Below are 13,182 nucleotides of genomic sequence, written 5' to 3'. Positions count from 1 at the left end.
CTTTGTTGGGTGAATCGATTTAGTATGAGGAAATTGGAATTCTCAAGAAACATAACTTTTATTTTTGTGCCCGCTTGAAGGGCAAGACCGAAGACTGCTCTATAGAATCATGGGGATCTATAGACGGAGGTAACGAAAAAGGGATCCTATAGTTAAATGTAGGATTAAGGAAGACTAAATAAGTATTTGACTGATGACTTGATTGGCATCAGGCTAGCAATTGAACCTAAGAGAAGAAACGTGGGCAATATTATGACAACATAAGTCTACACCTTTAAGATCGGTCATCCCCCAGTAGTAATGGATAGGGGCTATATCTGTTATTTTAGAACGTGTCGGAGTGTCATCATTATCCGGTGAGACCAATCACGTTGAAGCTCCGGTGTTCACCGAATTGATAGGCCTGGAGCATTAATGGTCGAGTGAGAGGTTATGGCATTAGAGTTACTCCCACTCAGTTGTTTGCAGTGAGCAGATATACTCAAGATGTCAGACAAACTAGTAGCACTATAGAGATTTGTAGTCTAAAGGCAATGATAGAAGAGAGAGGCAGAGCCATCATACAGTGATGGAGGAGATGAGGCAAACCTATCATACAAAAATGGGGAGAAGAGGCACACCTATCATACAGATATGGAGGAGTTGAGGCAGAGCTATCAGATAAAGATACAATCTTTGAGGGCTCAGCTTGACCAGATTGCATCTATGTTGCATAGGTTTGCCCCTCCTCAGGTAAATAACTATCTCTATTTGAATATTTTATACAATTATGATGTATTTTTGTATGATTTTAATGATTTTCGTATTCTTATCTTCTAAAGTTTCTATCTTTTCTTATACGTTCCGGATACTTCATCTATTCGTAGAAATGATGATGATGATGATGCCATCGACCCATGATAGCTCTTAGACTATTTATTTAAAAATTTTATATATATATTTTTTATGTTTTTGGTATATTGTAAATGTAAATTGGCAATGTAAATATAATCATATTTGACAATATGAATATTTCGAATGATTCGTTTGATTGTGATATATGTATTTATATGACTTTTGTTGTGTATGTGTTTGGTAAATGTATAAAGAGTTTTAATTTTTTTTAAAATATTTTTTTATAAAAAAAAATTAATTCTTACGACGCTTTATAGCATTGTTAAAAGATGCATTACCGACGCTTTTAAGCGTCGGCAATTGGCGACGCTTTCAACAAGCATTGGCAAGTTGATTTTTGATGCTTACATTGCCAATGCTTTTGCAACGTTTTAGAAAGTGTCAGGAATAAAACTACCGATGCTTATACGCATCGGTATATACAATGAAATGCATCGGCAATGCCTGATTTTCTTGTAGTGGATCTTTGGTGGCGACCAGAATGAAGCAATTACTAATCATGTTGCTGGAACATAGTGAGTATTCTAAGCACTCCAATGCTTATTTAAAATTTCTAACAAATATAATGAAGAGATCTTTTGCATGCATAACCTATGTAACAACCCAGGACCTCACCCAAAATGGCTAACCGGAAGGTATTATTTGGGTTCTTGATCCTGTATAAGTACTCAAGATCTACTTAGCAAATAACCGATGTGGCACTAAACACACGTCCGCACGGGTCCTCACATACTTCCCCCGTTCAAGTCCTAACGTCCTCGTCAGACTAAGGGTTCAAATCCATTCGAATCTAATAACAAACACCACGATCAGCCCGTGGTTAGCTCCAATAGATCTGTGCTGCAGTGTCTCCTACTCCACATAGGTTATGGGCCGGATCCGCTCTGATATCATTTGTAACAACCCAGGATCTCACCCAAAATGGCTTATCGAAAGTTATTATTTGGGTTCCTTCATCTTGTATAAGTACCCAAGATTTATACAGCAAATAACCGATGCTTTCTGGCCCTCCAAAAGTACTTTTAGATGAAAAACTGTATTTGGTAAATTTTTCAAAAAGCTGTTTCAGCTTTTGCGGAAAGCTGAAAACAGCTTTTGGGAGGAAGCTCCAATTTGGAGCTTTTGGGAGGAACCTGTTTCAGCTTTTTTAGGAAAGGCTGTTATTTTTGACAAAAATGCCCATATTAAAATATAATAATTACATAGCTTGTCCTTTTATAAACCTAAAATCTGCTGGAGCCAAGAACCCTAACCGTCAGACTCCCTTCCGTAAGAAAAGATATTTTTCTTTTCAATTTTTGTATACATCTCTTGAACCACATTTTAGAAGAAAAAATTTTAATCCATTTCCGTACCTTCCAAAATCAATCTATTATTTTTTTAATATTTTATACCTTTATTTTTGTATTATACTATAAATATAATATCATATTATATTATATCATAATACATTAATATGTTATGTTAAATAATTTAATATTATGTATATTATGAAAAATTAATTTATACTAATAATTATAATATTTTATACCTTTATTTTTGTATTATACTATAAATATAATATCATATTATATTATATCATAATACATTAATATGTTATGTTAAATAATTTAATATTATGTTATATTATGGAAAATTAATTTATACTAATAATTATAATATTTTATACCTTTATTATTGTATTATACTATAAATATTATATTATATTACATTACATTATAATACATTAATATGTTATTTTAAATAATTTAATATTATGTTATATTATGGAAAATTAATTTATACTAATAATTATAATATTTTATACTTTTATTATTGTATTATACTATAATATTATATTATATTACATTACATTATAATACATTAATATGTTATTTTAAATAATTTAATATTATGTTATATTATGAGAAATTAATTTATACTAATAATTATAATATTTTATACTTTTATTATTGTATTATACTATAATATAATATATATTACATTATATCATAATACATTAATATGTTATGTTAAATAATTTAATATTATGTTATATTACCAAATATAATTTACTCTAATAATTATATTACTATTATGCTATATTAACATAATATTATTTTATATTACAATAATATTATACTATATCGTATATTTATGTATTAATTTATGTTATGTTTTATTATGTTCTGTTTGTATAATACTATGCAATGTCCTTTATGGTAATTTTGTCATACAAAAGTACTTTCACTACAAAAAATTATGGTTTTGCCGACTCTTCCCCGCCGACGCTATCAAAAAGCGTCGGCGAAAACCGAGCGGGGTCGAAACTCGACGACGCTTTGTTTTAGCGTCGGGTGAAATTTGGATACGACGACGCTTTAAAGCGTCGTCGCAGGCCAAAAGATACGACGACGCTTTAAAGCGTCGTCGGAGGCCAAAAGGGGCCCAACTCCCCCGATCCCTCCTTCACCCAGCCGCTCCCCCGATCTTAGAGACGACGACGCTTTAAAGCGTCGTCGGAGGTCCCTCCTTCTTCACCCAGCCGCTCCCGCCGATCCCTCCTTTTTCTGCCGCTCCATCCGCCCACCCACCATCCGCCGTTCTTCTTTAATCCCACGCTGGAGACCCCACCCGTTCTCCCCTAATTTCTTTTAATCCGCCGCCGCCTGGGCTTCGAAGCAGGGGCACTCGAGGGCTCCTCCGGATCGCCGTCTGAACCAGCCCAGCCACCACACGGCTCCATCGAGGGCTGATCACCCGGCTGTAGTTGAACCACTCGAGGAGGACTGCGAGAACGAAGACGACGATGAGCGCAAGGGCATATATGCCGCCCCTATCGCCCGGCCAACCAGAGAAGAGGATCTAGGCGTTCTTGCCCCAGGAGAAAGTCATGTGCATGTCGTCCATCCCGTGTCCCATATCGCCCATGCCTTGTCCCATATCGCCCATGGGCGCCATACCATGATGTCCCATGTCGCCCATTGCCGTCGTCCATGGCGGAAGATTTTTGCCAGGGCTATACGAGGAAGGGTTTCGCCGTCGTCCATGGCGGCCATGGCCTGGTTCCCCTCTTTCTGTTTTAATTTTTTTTTAAAAAAACAGGTTGCTAACGCCGACGCTTATAAGCGTCGGCGTTGAGTATTTTCCCGACGCTTTCATTAGCGTCGGGAAAGTCCTGTTTTTGCCGACGCTAAGAGAAAGCCTCGGCAAAAACCGGACCCACGCCCACCTGCCCGACGTTTGGACCCACGCTTTTGCGAAGCGTGGGCTGGGAATTCGCCGACGCTTATAAGCGTCGGTGGAGACAAAAAAAGCGTCGGGAGTTCTTCCTTCTTTTGTAGTGTTTCTCAGTTTGTTTACCAAACACAAAACAAAGTATCACAGCACTTTACGAATGTAGTTACCAACAGCAAACAACTTTTTATAACAGCTCTACTTCAGATAGCTCTACTTCCAACAGCTCTCCCAAACAGGGCTTAAAACACACGCCCACACGAGTCCTCACAACCTACGTATAGATCCCGCCTGCCCCCACCTGTTTCTGATGTAAAAAGATGGGTGGCCATATTTCATTTTTTTTGTTTCCTTTTTTCTTATCCCTTCAAAGTTCATTGAGAAACAAATCTCAACAAATTCTTGGGCATGCTTCATTTGAAGTCTCTTTTGAATTCAGTTTCTTATTAAATCTGCACATTTATGCAGTGGCTATATGTCGGCTGAATGTGCAATGGGAGTGCTCTTTTCTATGAAATCTGATGTCTATAGCTTTGGAGTGTTGATCTTAGAGATTGTGAGCAGTTCAAGGAACAGTGGCTTTCATCCTGACTATGGACTCTCCCAGTCTGCTAGCTTATGCAAGTGAAAGTAGCTTTCTGTCTCCCGATGACAATTCTTCGCTTGTTTGTGAACAACAATGTTGTTTTTTATGTTTAATGACGTTCAGACATGAGATTCCAAATTGATCTTGTATTTTAAATGATTCTGGCATGGAAACTATGGAACGAAGGCAATGCAAAGGATCTTGTGCAGACCCATCTATATGGAGTCGTGTGCATGATGAAGTGCTCAGATGCATACATGTTGGGCTCTTGTGTGTTCAGGACCGTCCAAATGATCAACCAACCAAGTCATCTGTTGTTCTCATGCTGGGAAACGAGGCCATAATATATTGCACACCAAGTCAGCCGCTTTTATTGCAGAGAGAAACCTAGATCTTCCTCCATGCAAAATCTCGAGATACTTTCTGCAAGTAGTTTAACCATTACCATGGCAAAGGTAGACCCTCTAGATTCTCTAATATCTAGCTTCATTCATGTGAAATAGAATGACTAATAAAGTTGGGGTAAAGATTTCATATTGCTTAACTGTTCTACTTCTTGTTTGATTTATCAGTCTCATGAAAATTTCTTGTCAGTATTTCTAACTATTTTTTAGTCCATACATCATTCAGTATTTTCATGATAGAATGCAGAGATTCCATGATATCAATCATACCACCTTCTAATTGATTGGCTGCGGGTCAATTCTCATCCTATTCATAGATCGGAGCTTCTAGATGTAGCAAACTCAGACTGACAACTTGTGGGAGGACTGTTGGAAGTTGATAAACTTAATTATGCTGAAGAATTCAAAGGATCATATTCAGAATCCAAAGGGTCATATGAAGAATCCAAGGGTCATATGAAAAATCTAAAAGGTTACATAATGATGTATTTATTAGGGAAGTTAAAAGATCACTTCTAGTGCCTATAAATATGTGGCTATTTTGAAGAAGAATGCATTGAGGGAAAAAAAAGAAAGGAGCGAAAGATAGAGAGGGCTTGTAAGTAAAGTTGTATTCCTCCTTGAAGAAAAGTTGTACTACTCCATTATCTTATATAAAGTATTTTTCTCTCCATATTCTTGTGTTTCCACCACCATTGCATACTCTATCAAAGTGGTATCAGAGCTTTGGCTACCGGGGTGCTTCCTATTCCTCGTCTCACCAATACCAACTATGAGAATTGGAGTATCCAAATGAAGGTGTTACTTGGATCTCAAGATATTTAGGACATAGTCGAAAAAGGCTATGAAGAAGACGGAGATAGAGCACAATAACGAGAGACTTTTGAAGAAAGATAAGAAGGCTCTCTACTTCATTTATCAAGGCTTAGATGAAGCCGCTTTGAGAAGATTGCTGGTGCTACCAACTCAAAGCAAGCATGGGAGATCCTCGAGAAAGCCCATAAGGGTGTTGAGAAAGTGAAGAAGGTGCGCCTCCAAATATTGAGAGACGAGTTCGAGACTTTGAAGATGAAGGAAGGAGAATCCATCTCGGATTACTTCACAAAGGCTCTATCTATTGTAAACCAAATGAGGAGAAATGGTGAGAATATAGAGGACAAGCGTGTGGTGGAGAAGATCCTAAGATCCTTGGATCAAAAGTTTGACAATGTTGTGATAGCAATTGAAGAGTCCAAACATATGGATACTATGACAGTTGATGACTCAATGGGTTCTCTACAAGTCCCATGAGCAGAGGATCTTGTTGCGAAAAGAAGAACCTTTGGAGCAAGCCCTGAAAAGCAAGCTCACCATCAGTGAGAAGAAGGAAGGCCCAACTGACGAGGACAAACATAAAAACTATGGTCATGGTTACAGCCGTGGATATCATCATGGACGAGGCCGTGGACAAGGATGAGGTTCCTTTGGATGTGGCAGAGGAAGAGGAGGCCCAGGATTTCCATCAAATGAAGAAAGCACTCAAGACGGAAAAAGGCAAGGAGGTTTCCCAAGAGGAGGACGAAGGTATGAAAAGAAATGTTAAATGCTTTATTTGTGGCAAATATGGTCATTTTTCCTCAGAATGTTACCATAATAAGAATAACCAAGTGCATGAGAAGGCCAACTATGCAAGGAAGGAGGAAGGAGAAAATGGTGTGCTACTACTAGTAGAGAAGGGAGAAGAAGCCTCCAATGAGAATAAATGGTACTTGGATACCGGTGCAAGCAATCATATGTGTGGGCACAAACATGTCTTTAAAGAGTTAGATGAGACAGTGGAAGGCAACATTTCTTTTGGAGATGCCTCAAAAATTCAAGCGAAGGGGATAGGTAAGATCCTAATCCAACTCAAGGATGGTTTTCAACAGTTCATTTCTAATGTTTACTATGTGCCTAATATGAAAACAAATATCTTAAGTCTTGGTCAATTATTAGAAAAAGGCTTTAATGTTTGCATGAAAGGAGGATGCCTGTACTTGAATAAACATGATCAGTTGATTGCAAAAGTACCTATGACCAAGAACCGAATGTTCGTGTTGAACATTAAGTATATCAATACAAAGTGCTTAAGTGCATGCATGAAGAATAACATGTGGCTATGGCACTTGAGGTTCGGGCATTTGAACTTTAGCTCTTTGAAGCTCCTCTCCTCAAAGGCGATGGTGAAGGGGTTACCTCTCATGGAGAATACTTGTGAAGAAATATGTGAAGCATGTATTATTGGAAAACAGTCAAGAACAAGTTTTCCAAAGGAGTCATTTCATCGAACCAAAAAACCTTTGCAACTTATCCATACGGATATTTGTGGTCCTATCACACCGGCCTCATTTAGAGGTCGTCGTTATTTTCTAACATTTATTGATGACTTTAGCAGGAAAACTTGGGTGTATCTCTTGAAGGAGAAATGGGAGGCCCTGGAGATATTCAAAAAATTCAAAGCTCTTGTGGAGAACCAAACTGGGTGCAAAATCAAAGCTTTGAGATCAGATCGAGAAGGAGAGTATACCTCGAAAAAGTTCGAAGAATTCTGCAAATCTCAAGGCATTTGAAGGACCTTAATTGCCGCATACTCACCCCAGCAGAACGGTGTAGTAGAAAGGAAGAATCGAACCATTCTTGACATGGTGAGAAGCACGCAGAACACAAAGAAAATGCCAAAAGAGTTTTGGGCAGAAGCCATAAATTGTGCGGTGTACATCCTCAACCACTGCCCAACAAAGAATCTTGATGGAAGAACCCCCCAAGAGGCATGGAATGGCTATAAGCCAAACGTATCTCATCTAAGAGTATTTGGTTGTATTGCCTATGCACACATCCCAGATCAAAGAAGAAGCAAGCTTGATGATAAGAGTTATCCTTGCATCTTTATAGGATATGACCAGAGGTCCAAGGCATATAGACTCTATGATCCAAAGACAAAGAAAACTATTGTAAGCCGAGATGTGAAGTTCAACGAAGAAGGAAGTTGGAATTGGAGCACCAACTTGGTGGAAGTACAAGAAGAAGAAGAAGATGAAAAGGCTCAAGATGAAGATTCCTCACCTCTCTCTTCACCTAGCACGAGACTCCATCTTTAAGTGAGGATTCTAGAAAGACAAGAAGCATTCAAGATCTCTATGAGGTAATAAGACCTCTTAATCTCATTTGTTTATATGCTGATGAGGATGTAATCTCTTTTGAAGAAGCAGTAAAGAATGAAAACTGGAAGACGGCCATGGATGAAGAAATGAAAGCAATCCAAAAGAATGACACATGGGAGCTTACCACTCTTCCAAAAGGCCATGAGCCCATCGGAGTGAAATGGGTTTACAAGGTAAAGAAGAACGTAGAAGGAAAGATAGAAAAATACAAGGCTCGCTTAGTAGCTAAAAGCTACAAACAGCAAGCCGGGACTGACTACGAGAAGGTATTTGCTCCCGTAGCTCGTATGGAGACAATTTGCCTGGTAATTTTTCTTGGCAGCACAAAACAATTGGAAAATCTACCAACTAGATGTGAAGTCGGCCTTTTTGAATGGCTTATTAGAAGAAGAAGTATATGTTGAGCAACCTAAAGGGTATGTGAAGAAGGAATGCAAAGAGAAGGTTTTAAAGCTAAAGAAGGCACTTTATGGCTTAAAACAAGCTCCAAGAGCTTGGAACTCAAGGATTGATAGCTACTTCAAAGCAAACGGCTTCAAGCAATGTCCCTCTGAGGATGCTGTGTATGAGAAAGAAAAAATTCTAACATATTACTTGTTTGTTTGTATGTGGATGATCTCATCTTTACAGGTAACGATCCACAAATGATTGAAGAATTCAAGCATGCTATGATGAAGGAATTTGAGATGACAGACATGGGAGACATGACATACTTTCTTGGTTTGGAAGTCAAACAACATAAAGAAGGATTTTTTCATATGCCAAGAAGGTTATGCTAAAGAAATCTTGAAGAGATTCAAAATGGAAGATTGTAATCCTATAAGCACCCCCGTTGATTGTGGAGCAAAAATATCAAAAGAAGATGAAGGAAAGGTTGTTGACCCTGCTCTCTACAGAAGCTTAGTGGAAAGTTTGAGGTATATGACCTATACAAGGCTGGACATATTATATGCAGTTGGCTTAGTCAGCATATTAATGGAAGAGCCCAAATCAATGCAATGGAAGGCAGCAAAGAGGATTCTTCGGTACATCCGAGGTACTATTACCAATGGACTATTTTATTCTCATTTTAATAACTTTGAACTTGTTGGTTACTCAGATAGTGATTGGGCTGGAGACATGGATGACCGTAAGAGTACTTCTGGATTCGCATTTTTTATGAAAAATGCAGTATTTTCATGGATGTCAAAGAAGCAACCTATTGTTACTCTTTCTACATATGAAGCTGAATATGTTGCTGCATCTGCATGTGTATCACATGCAATATGGCTAAGAAACTTGCTAAAGGAAGTTGGTTCTGAGCAAAAGAAGCCTACTAAGATAAACATTGATAGCAAATCAGCCATTGCATTAGGAAATCATTCGGTGTATCATCAAAGAAGCAAACATATTGATATTCGTTTTCATTCAATCCGGGAACATGTGAAGAATAAAGAGGTAGAGCTACTATATGTGAAGACACAAGATCAAGTGGCTGATATATTCACTAAACCTTTGAAAGTAGACCTCTTCATCAAGTTTAAAAGTTCTCTTGGTATGATAAAGAAAGAACAATTAAGTTTAAGAGGGGGGGGGGGTGTTGGAAGTTGATAAACTTAATTATGCTGAAGAATTCAAAGGATCATATTCAGAATCCAAAGGGTCATATGAAGAATCCAAAGGTCATATGAAAAATCTAAAAGGTTACATAATGATGTATTTATTAGGGAAGTTAAAAGATCACTTCTAGTGCCTATAAATATGTGGCTATTGTGAAGAAGAATGCATTGAGGGAAAAAAAAGAAAGGAGCGATAGATAGAGAGGGCTTGTAAGTAAAGTTGTATTCCTCCTTGAAGAAAAGTTGTACTACTCCATTATCTTATATAAAGTATTTTCTCTTCCATATTCTTGTGTTTCCACCACTGTTGCATACTCTATCAAGGACCAATTTTCAGTATCTATGATTTGGCATGGAGTATTAACTGATTTGTGAAGAAAAAGAAAACTGATGTGTTGCCCAGATAGACAACCCAAGAGGGCGGGGGGTGAATTGGGTTTTTAAATTAACTTAGCTAATTAAAACTTTGTGGATGATTAACTAAATACTATAGCCAGTTATTTAATTAAAGCTAAGTGCTGTGAGTAATGTGTGGGGAAGAAGATGAGAGACAATGCACTACAAACACAAAGTTTTATAGTGGTTCGGAGCTAACCCTTGCTCCTACGTCCACTCCCCAAGTCTCACTTGGGAATTTCACTATAACCCCCTTGGATTACAGCCGGTTGTTTTGCAAGCTCACAACCGAACTTGTTGTTTTACGAGCTCACAACGAACTCGGTCGGTTTTTCCAGGCTCACCGACTAGAACCAACCCCGATTGTTTTTCCGGGCTCACAATCAAACCCTTACACTCGTTGGTTTTAAACCGGCTCACCAACCAACCTTAATCCCCTTGATTCAATCCCCCGATTGAATCAAGTAAATACACGAGATAGAAGAAAACAGAAAATAGCTTCTCAAAAAGCAGATTTAAAACAATATAATCGTAAAGGAGTTAGAAGCCCTCAAACGCTTTTAAGATGGTGAAGAGGTGTGGCTTCTGAAACTCCGGTCTCCTCTTGAAAGAGTGATCGACTTGAAAGCAGGAGGAGGAAGCTTTGAATGCTGGGAAGATGTTGGTGGAGCAGTAAATGCAGATCTTCCCTTTTTCTCGTTGAAGAGCACTTAGAGAGCTTGAAGACTTGAATGCTAGGAGTGGAATGTGTGTTCTCTACCTTGCTACAGTCTTCTGTGGCTATTTAAGCCAACCCCCACGGAAACTAGCCGTTACTCTGCTTTTTCTGGCCGTTCTGCACACTCTGCGCAGCCTGACAATGTGACCGTTGGTGGGTTGGAGTCGACTCGCGCGATCAGGAGTCGACTCGGCTGTAGCAGGAGTCGACTCGAGCTTTTCCGGAGTCGACTCGGCAACTGTTCCCAGTTTGAATTAAAGTTGCCGTCTTGACTGGGAGTCGACTCGTCTTGACCCGGAGTCGACTCGCCAACTTCTGGCGCTGACCTGGCAATTTTGGAGTCGGCTCATCCTCTGTAGTCCGTGGATCCAAATTTGAATTTTGTCCACTCGAGTCGACTCGACTGTCCTGGGAGTCGACTCGAATCTCAGAGCCCGAACTCCCGATTCTCTGTCTTTTGGCTCATCCAGTCTTGGAGTCGACTCGAACTTCCTTGGAGTCGACTCGGCTCTCAGTTTCCGAAAGTTGGTCTTCTGCCTTTTGACGTGAAGCTTGTCTTGGAGTCGACTCGAGCTGTCTGGGAGTCGACTCGAATCTCAGAGGCAGTAACATGGTCTTCTGTCTGTCGATGGTCGCACAGTCTCGGAGTCGACTCGCGTACTGCGGGAGTCGACTCGAATCTCAGAGTCCATAAAACGCTCTCTGACTTTTTCTTTGTGTACCGCTGGGAGTCGACTCGCGTTCCACTGGAGTCGACTCGAATCTCAGAGTCCATAAAACGCTCTCTGACTTTTTCTGTGTGTACCGCTGGGAGTCGACTCGCATTCCACTGGAGTCGACTCGAATCTCAGACCTGAAAAACTGCTCTTCTGTCTGTTTTCAGTCGGAGTCGACTCGTACTGATCAGGAGTCAACTCGAGCTCGTGCCAGTGACCTTGATACACTTGGAGTCGACTCGTGAAACTCGGGAGTCGACTCGTATCTCAGACATTGGTTCATGCAGACTTCTTAACTTATCCAAAATGCTATGAACCAAGTCTAGAGACACTTGGACAGGATTTTCACTGAAACACTCAATCGAATTCATTAGTAATCACAAGATATACTCAAATGCTTTGAGCTCATCAAAATCAAACGGGGTTTTAATCGATCACTCCACATGATGAATAGCCAAGAATTTTGAGAGCATTTTGAAGAAGACATGCCGTTCTGCAGTGGCCATTTCTAGGTTATTTGCGAAGTCATCCGACAGTGGAAAGGACAAATGATGTAGCATTATAAAGAGAGCGTTCCGCTTGACAAGTTAGTTTGCTCATATTATTCAGTTTCTGCATCTCATTTTAATTGTGCATTGAATCTACATAAAATAAGATAATAAATAATGTCTTGCAACAGTTGTAGTCTGGCTTCATCATTTTGGTTTGAACATTATCTCGGCATGGGGTTCTGTAAATCATGCTTTAGATTTTAGAACAATGAAATCGAAAGTTCTGAAGATAGTTCATCCATATATCAGGCTTCATGCAAAACATTCATAGTCCAGAATAACTATCTATTGCAGTGTTGGAACAATTCGTTGGAATTATCGTGAAGGGCTTCGAATTTGTTGGAACTATAAGATTATAGAGATTAATATGCATATACAAAAATTGGAGGGATTATACATAATACGAAAGATAGAATAGGGAAGAAATTAATAAACAAATTCCATTCATTTTGTTGCATTTAACATGAAATAAACAAAGACCTGAGGGATGTACTTCTATCTACCTTCCATAGCTGAAACAGTTATTTCATTTGCAGTGCATTCCTCTCTCGAGCTCGAAGGCAGACAAACTATTTCCATAGTTCTTCCAAAAGAGAAAATAGGTTTTTTAGGACTTTTCAGAGATATGCTTTCATTACTCAGCATGGAAACAACTTCTGACATGGTTGCTCTGTCTTCAGGGACATCTTGCACACACAGAAGAGCCACTTGAATGCATCTTGAGTACCCTTCCAAATGGCAGAGGTCATCTAACAATGGGTACATCAGCTCCAAGATGTTCCCTTCTTTCCATAGTTCCCAAGCCTGCAAATGTCAACTTTGTCAAAATCCTATGAAATTAAAACAAGGTTCATTGAGAAAACCAATGAAAATTAGAATATATATATATATATATATATATATATATATATATATATAGAGAGA

The sequence above is a fragment of the Phoenix dactylifera genome, unplaced genomic scaffold (genome assembly GCF_009389715.1).
Source record: "Phoenix dactylifera cultivar Barhee BC4 unplaced genomic scaffold, palm_55x_up_171113_PBpolish2nd_filt_p 000092F, whole genome shotgun sequence".
Classification (NCBI taxonomy): Eukaryota; Viridiplantae; Streptophyta; class Magnoliopsida; order Arecales; family Arecaceae; genus Phoenix; species Phoenix dactylifera.
The sequence above is the reverse complement of the archived record's forward strand: the minus strand, read 5'-3'. Positions refer to the sequence as shown.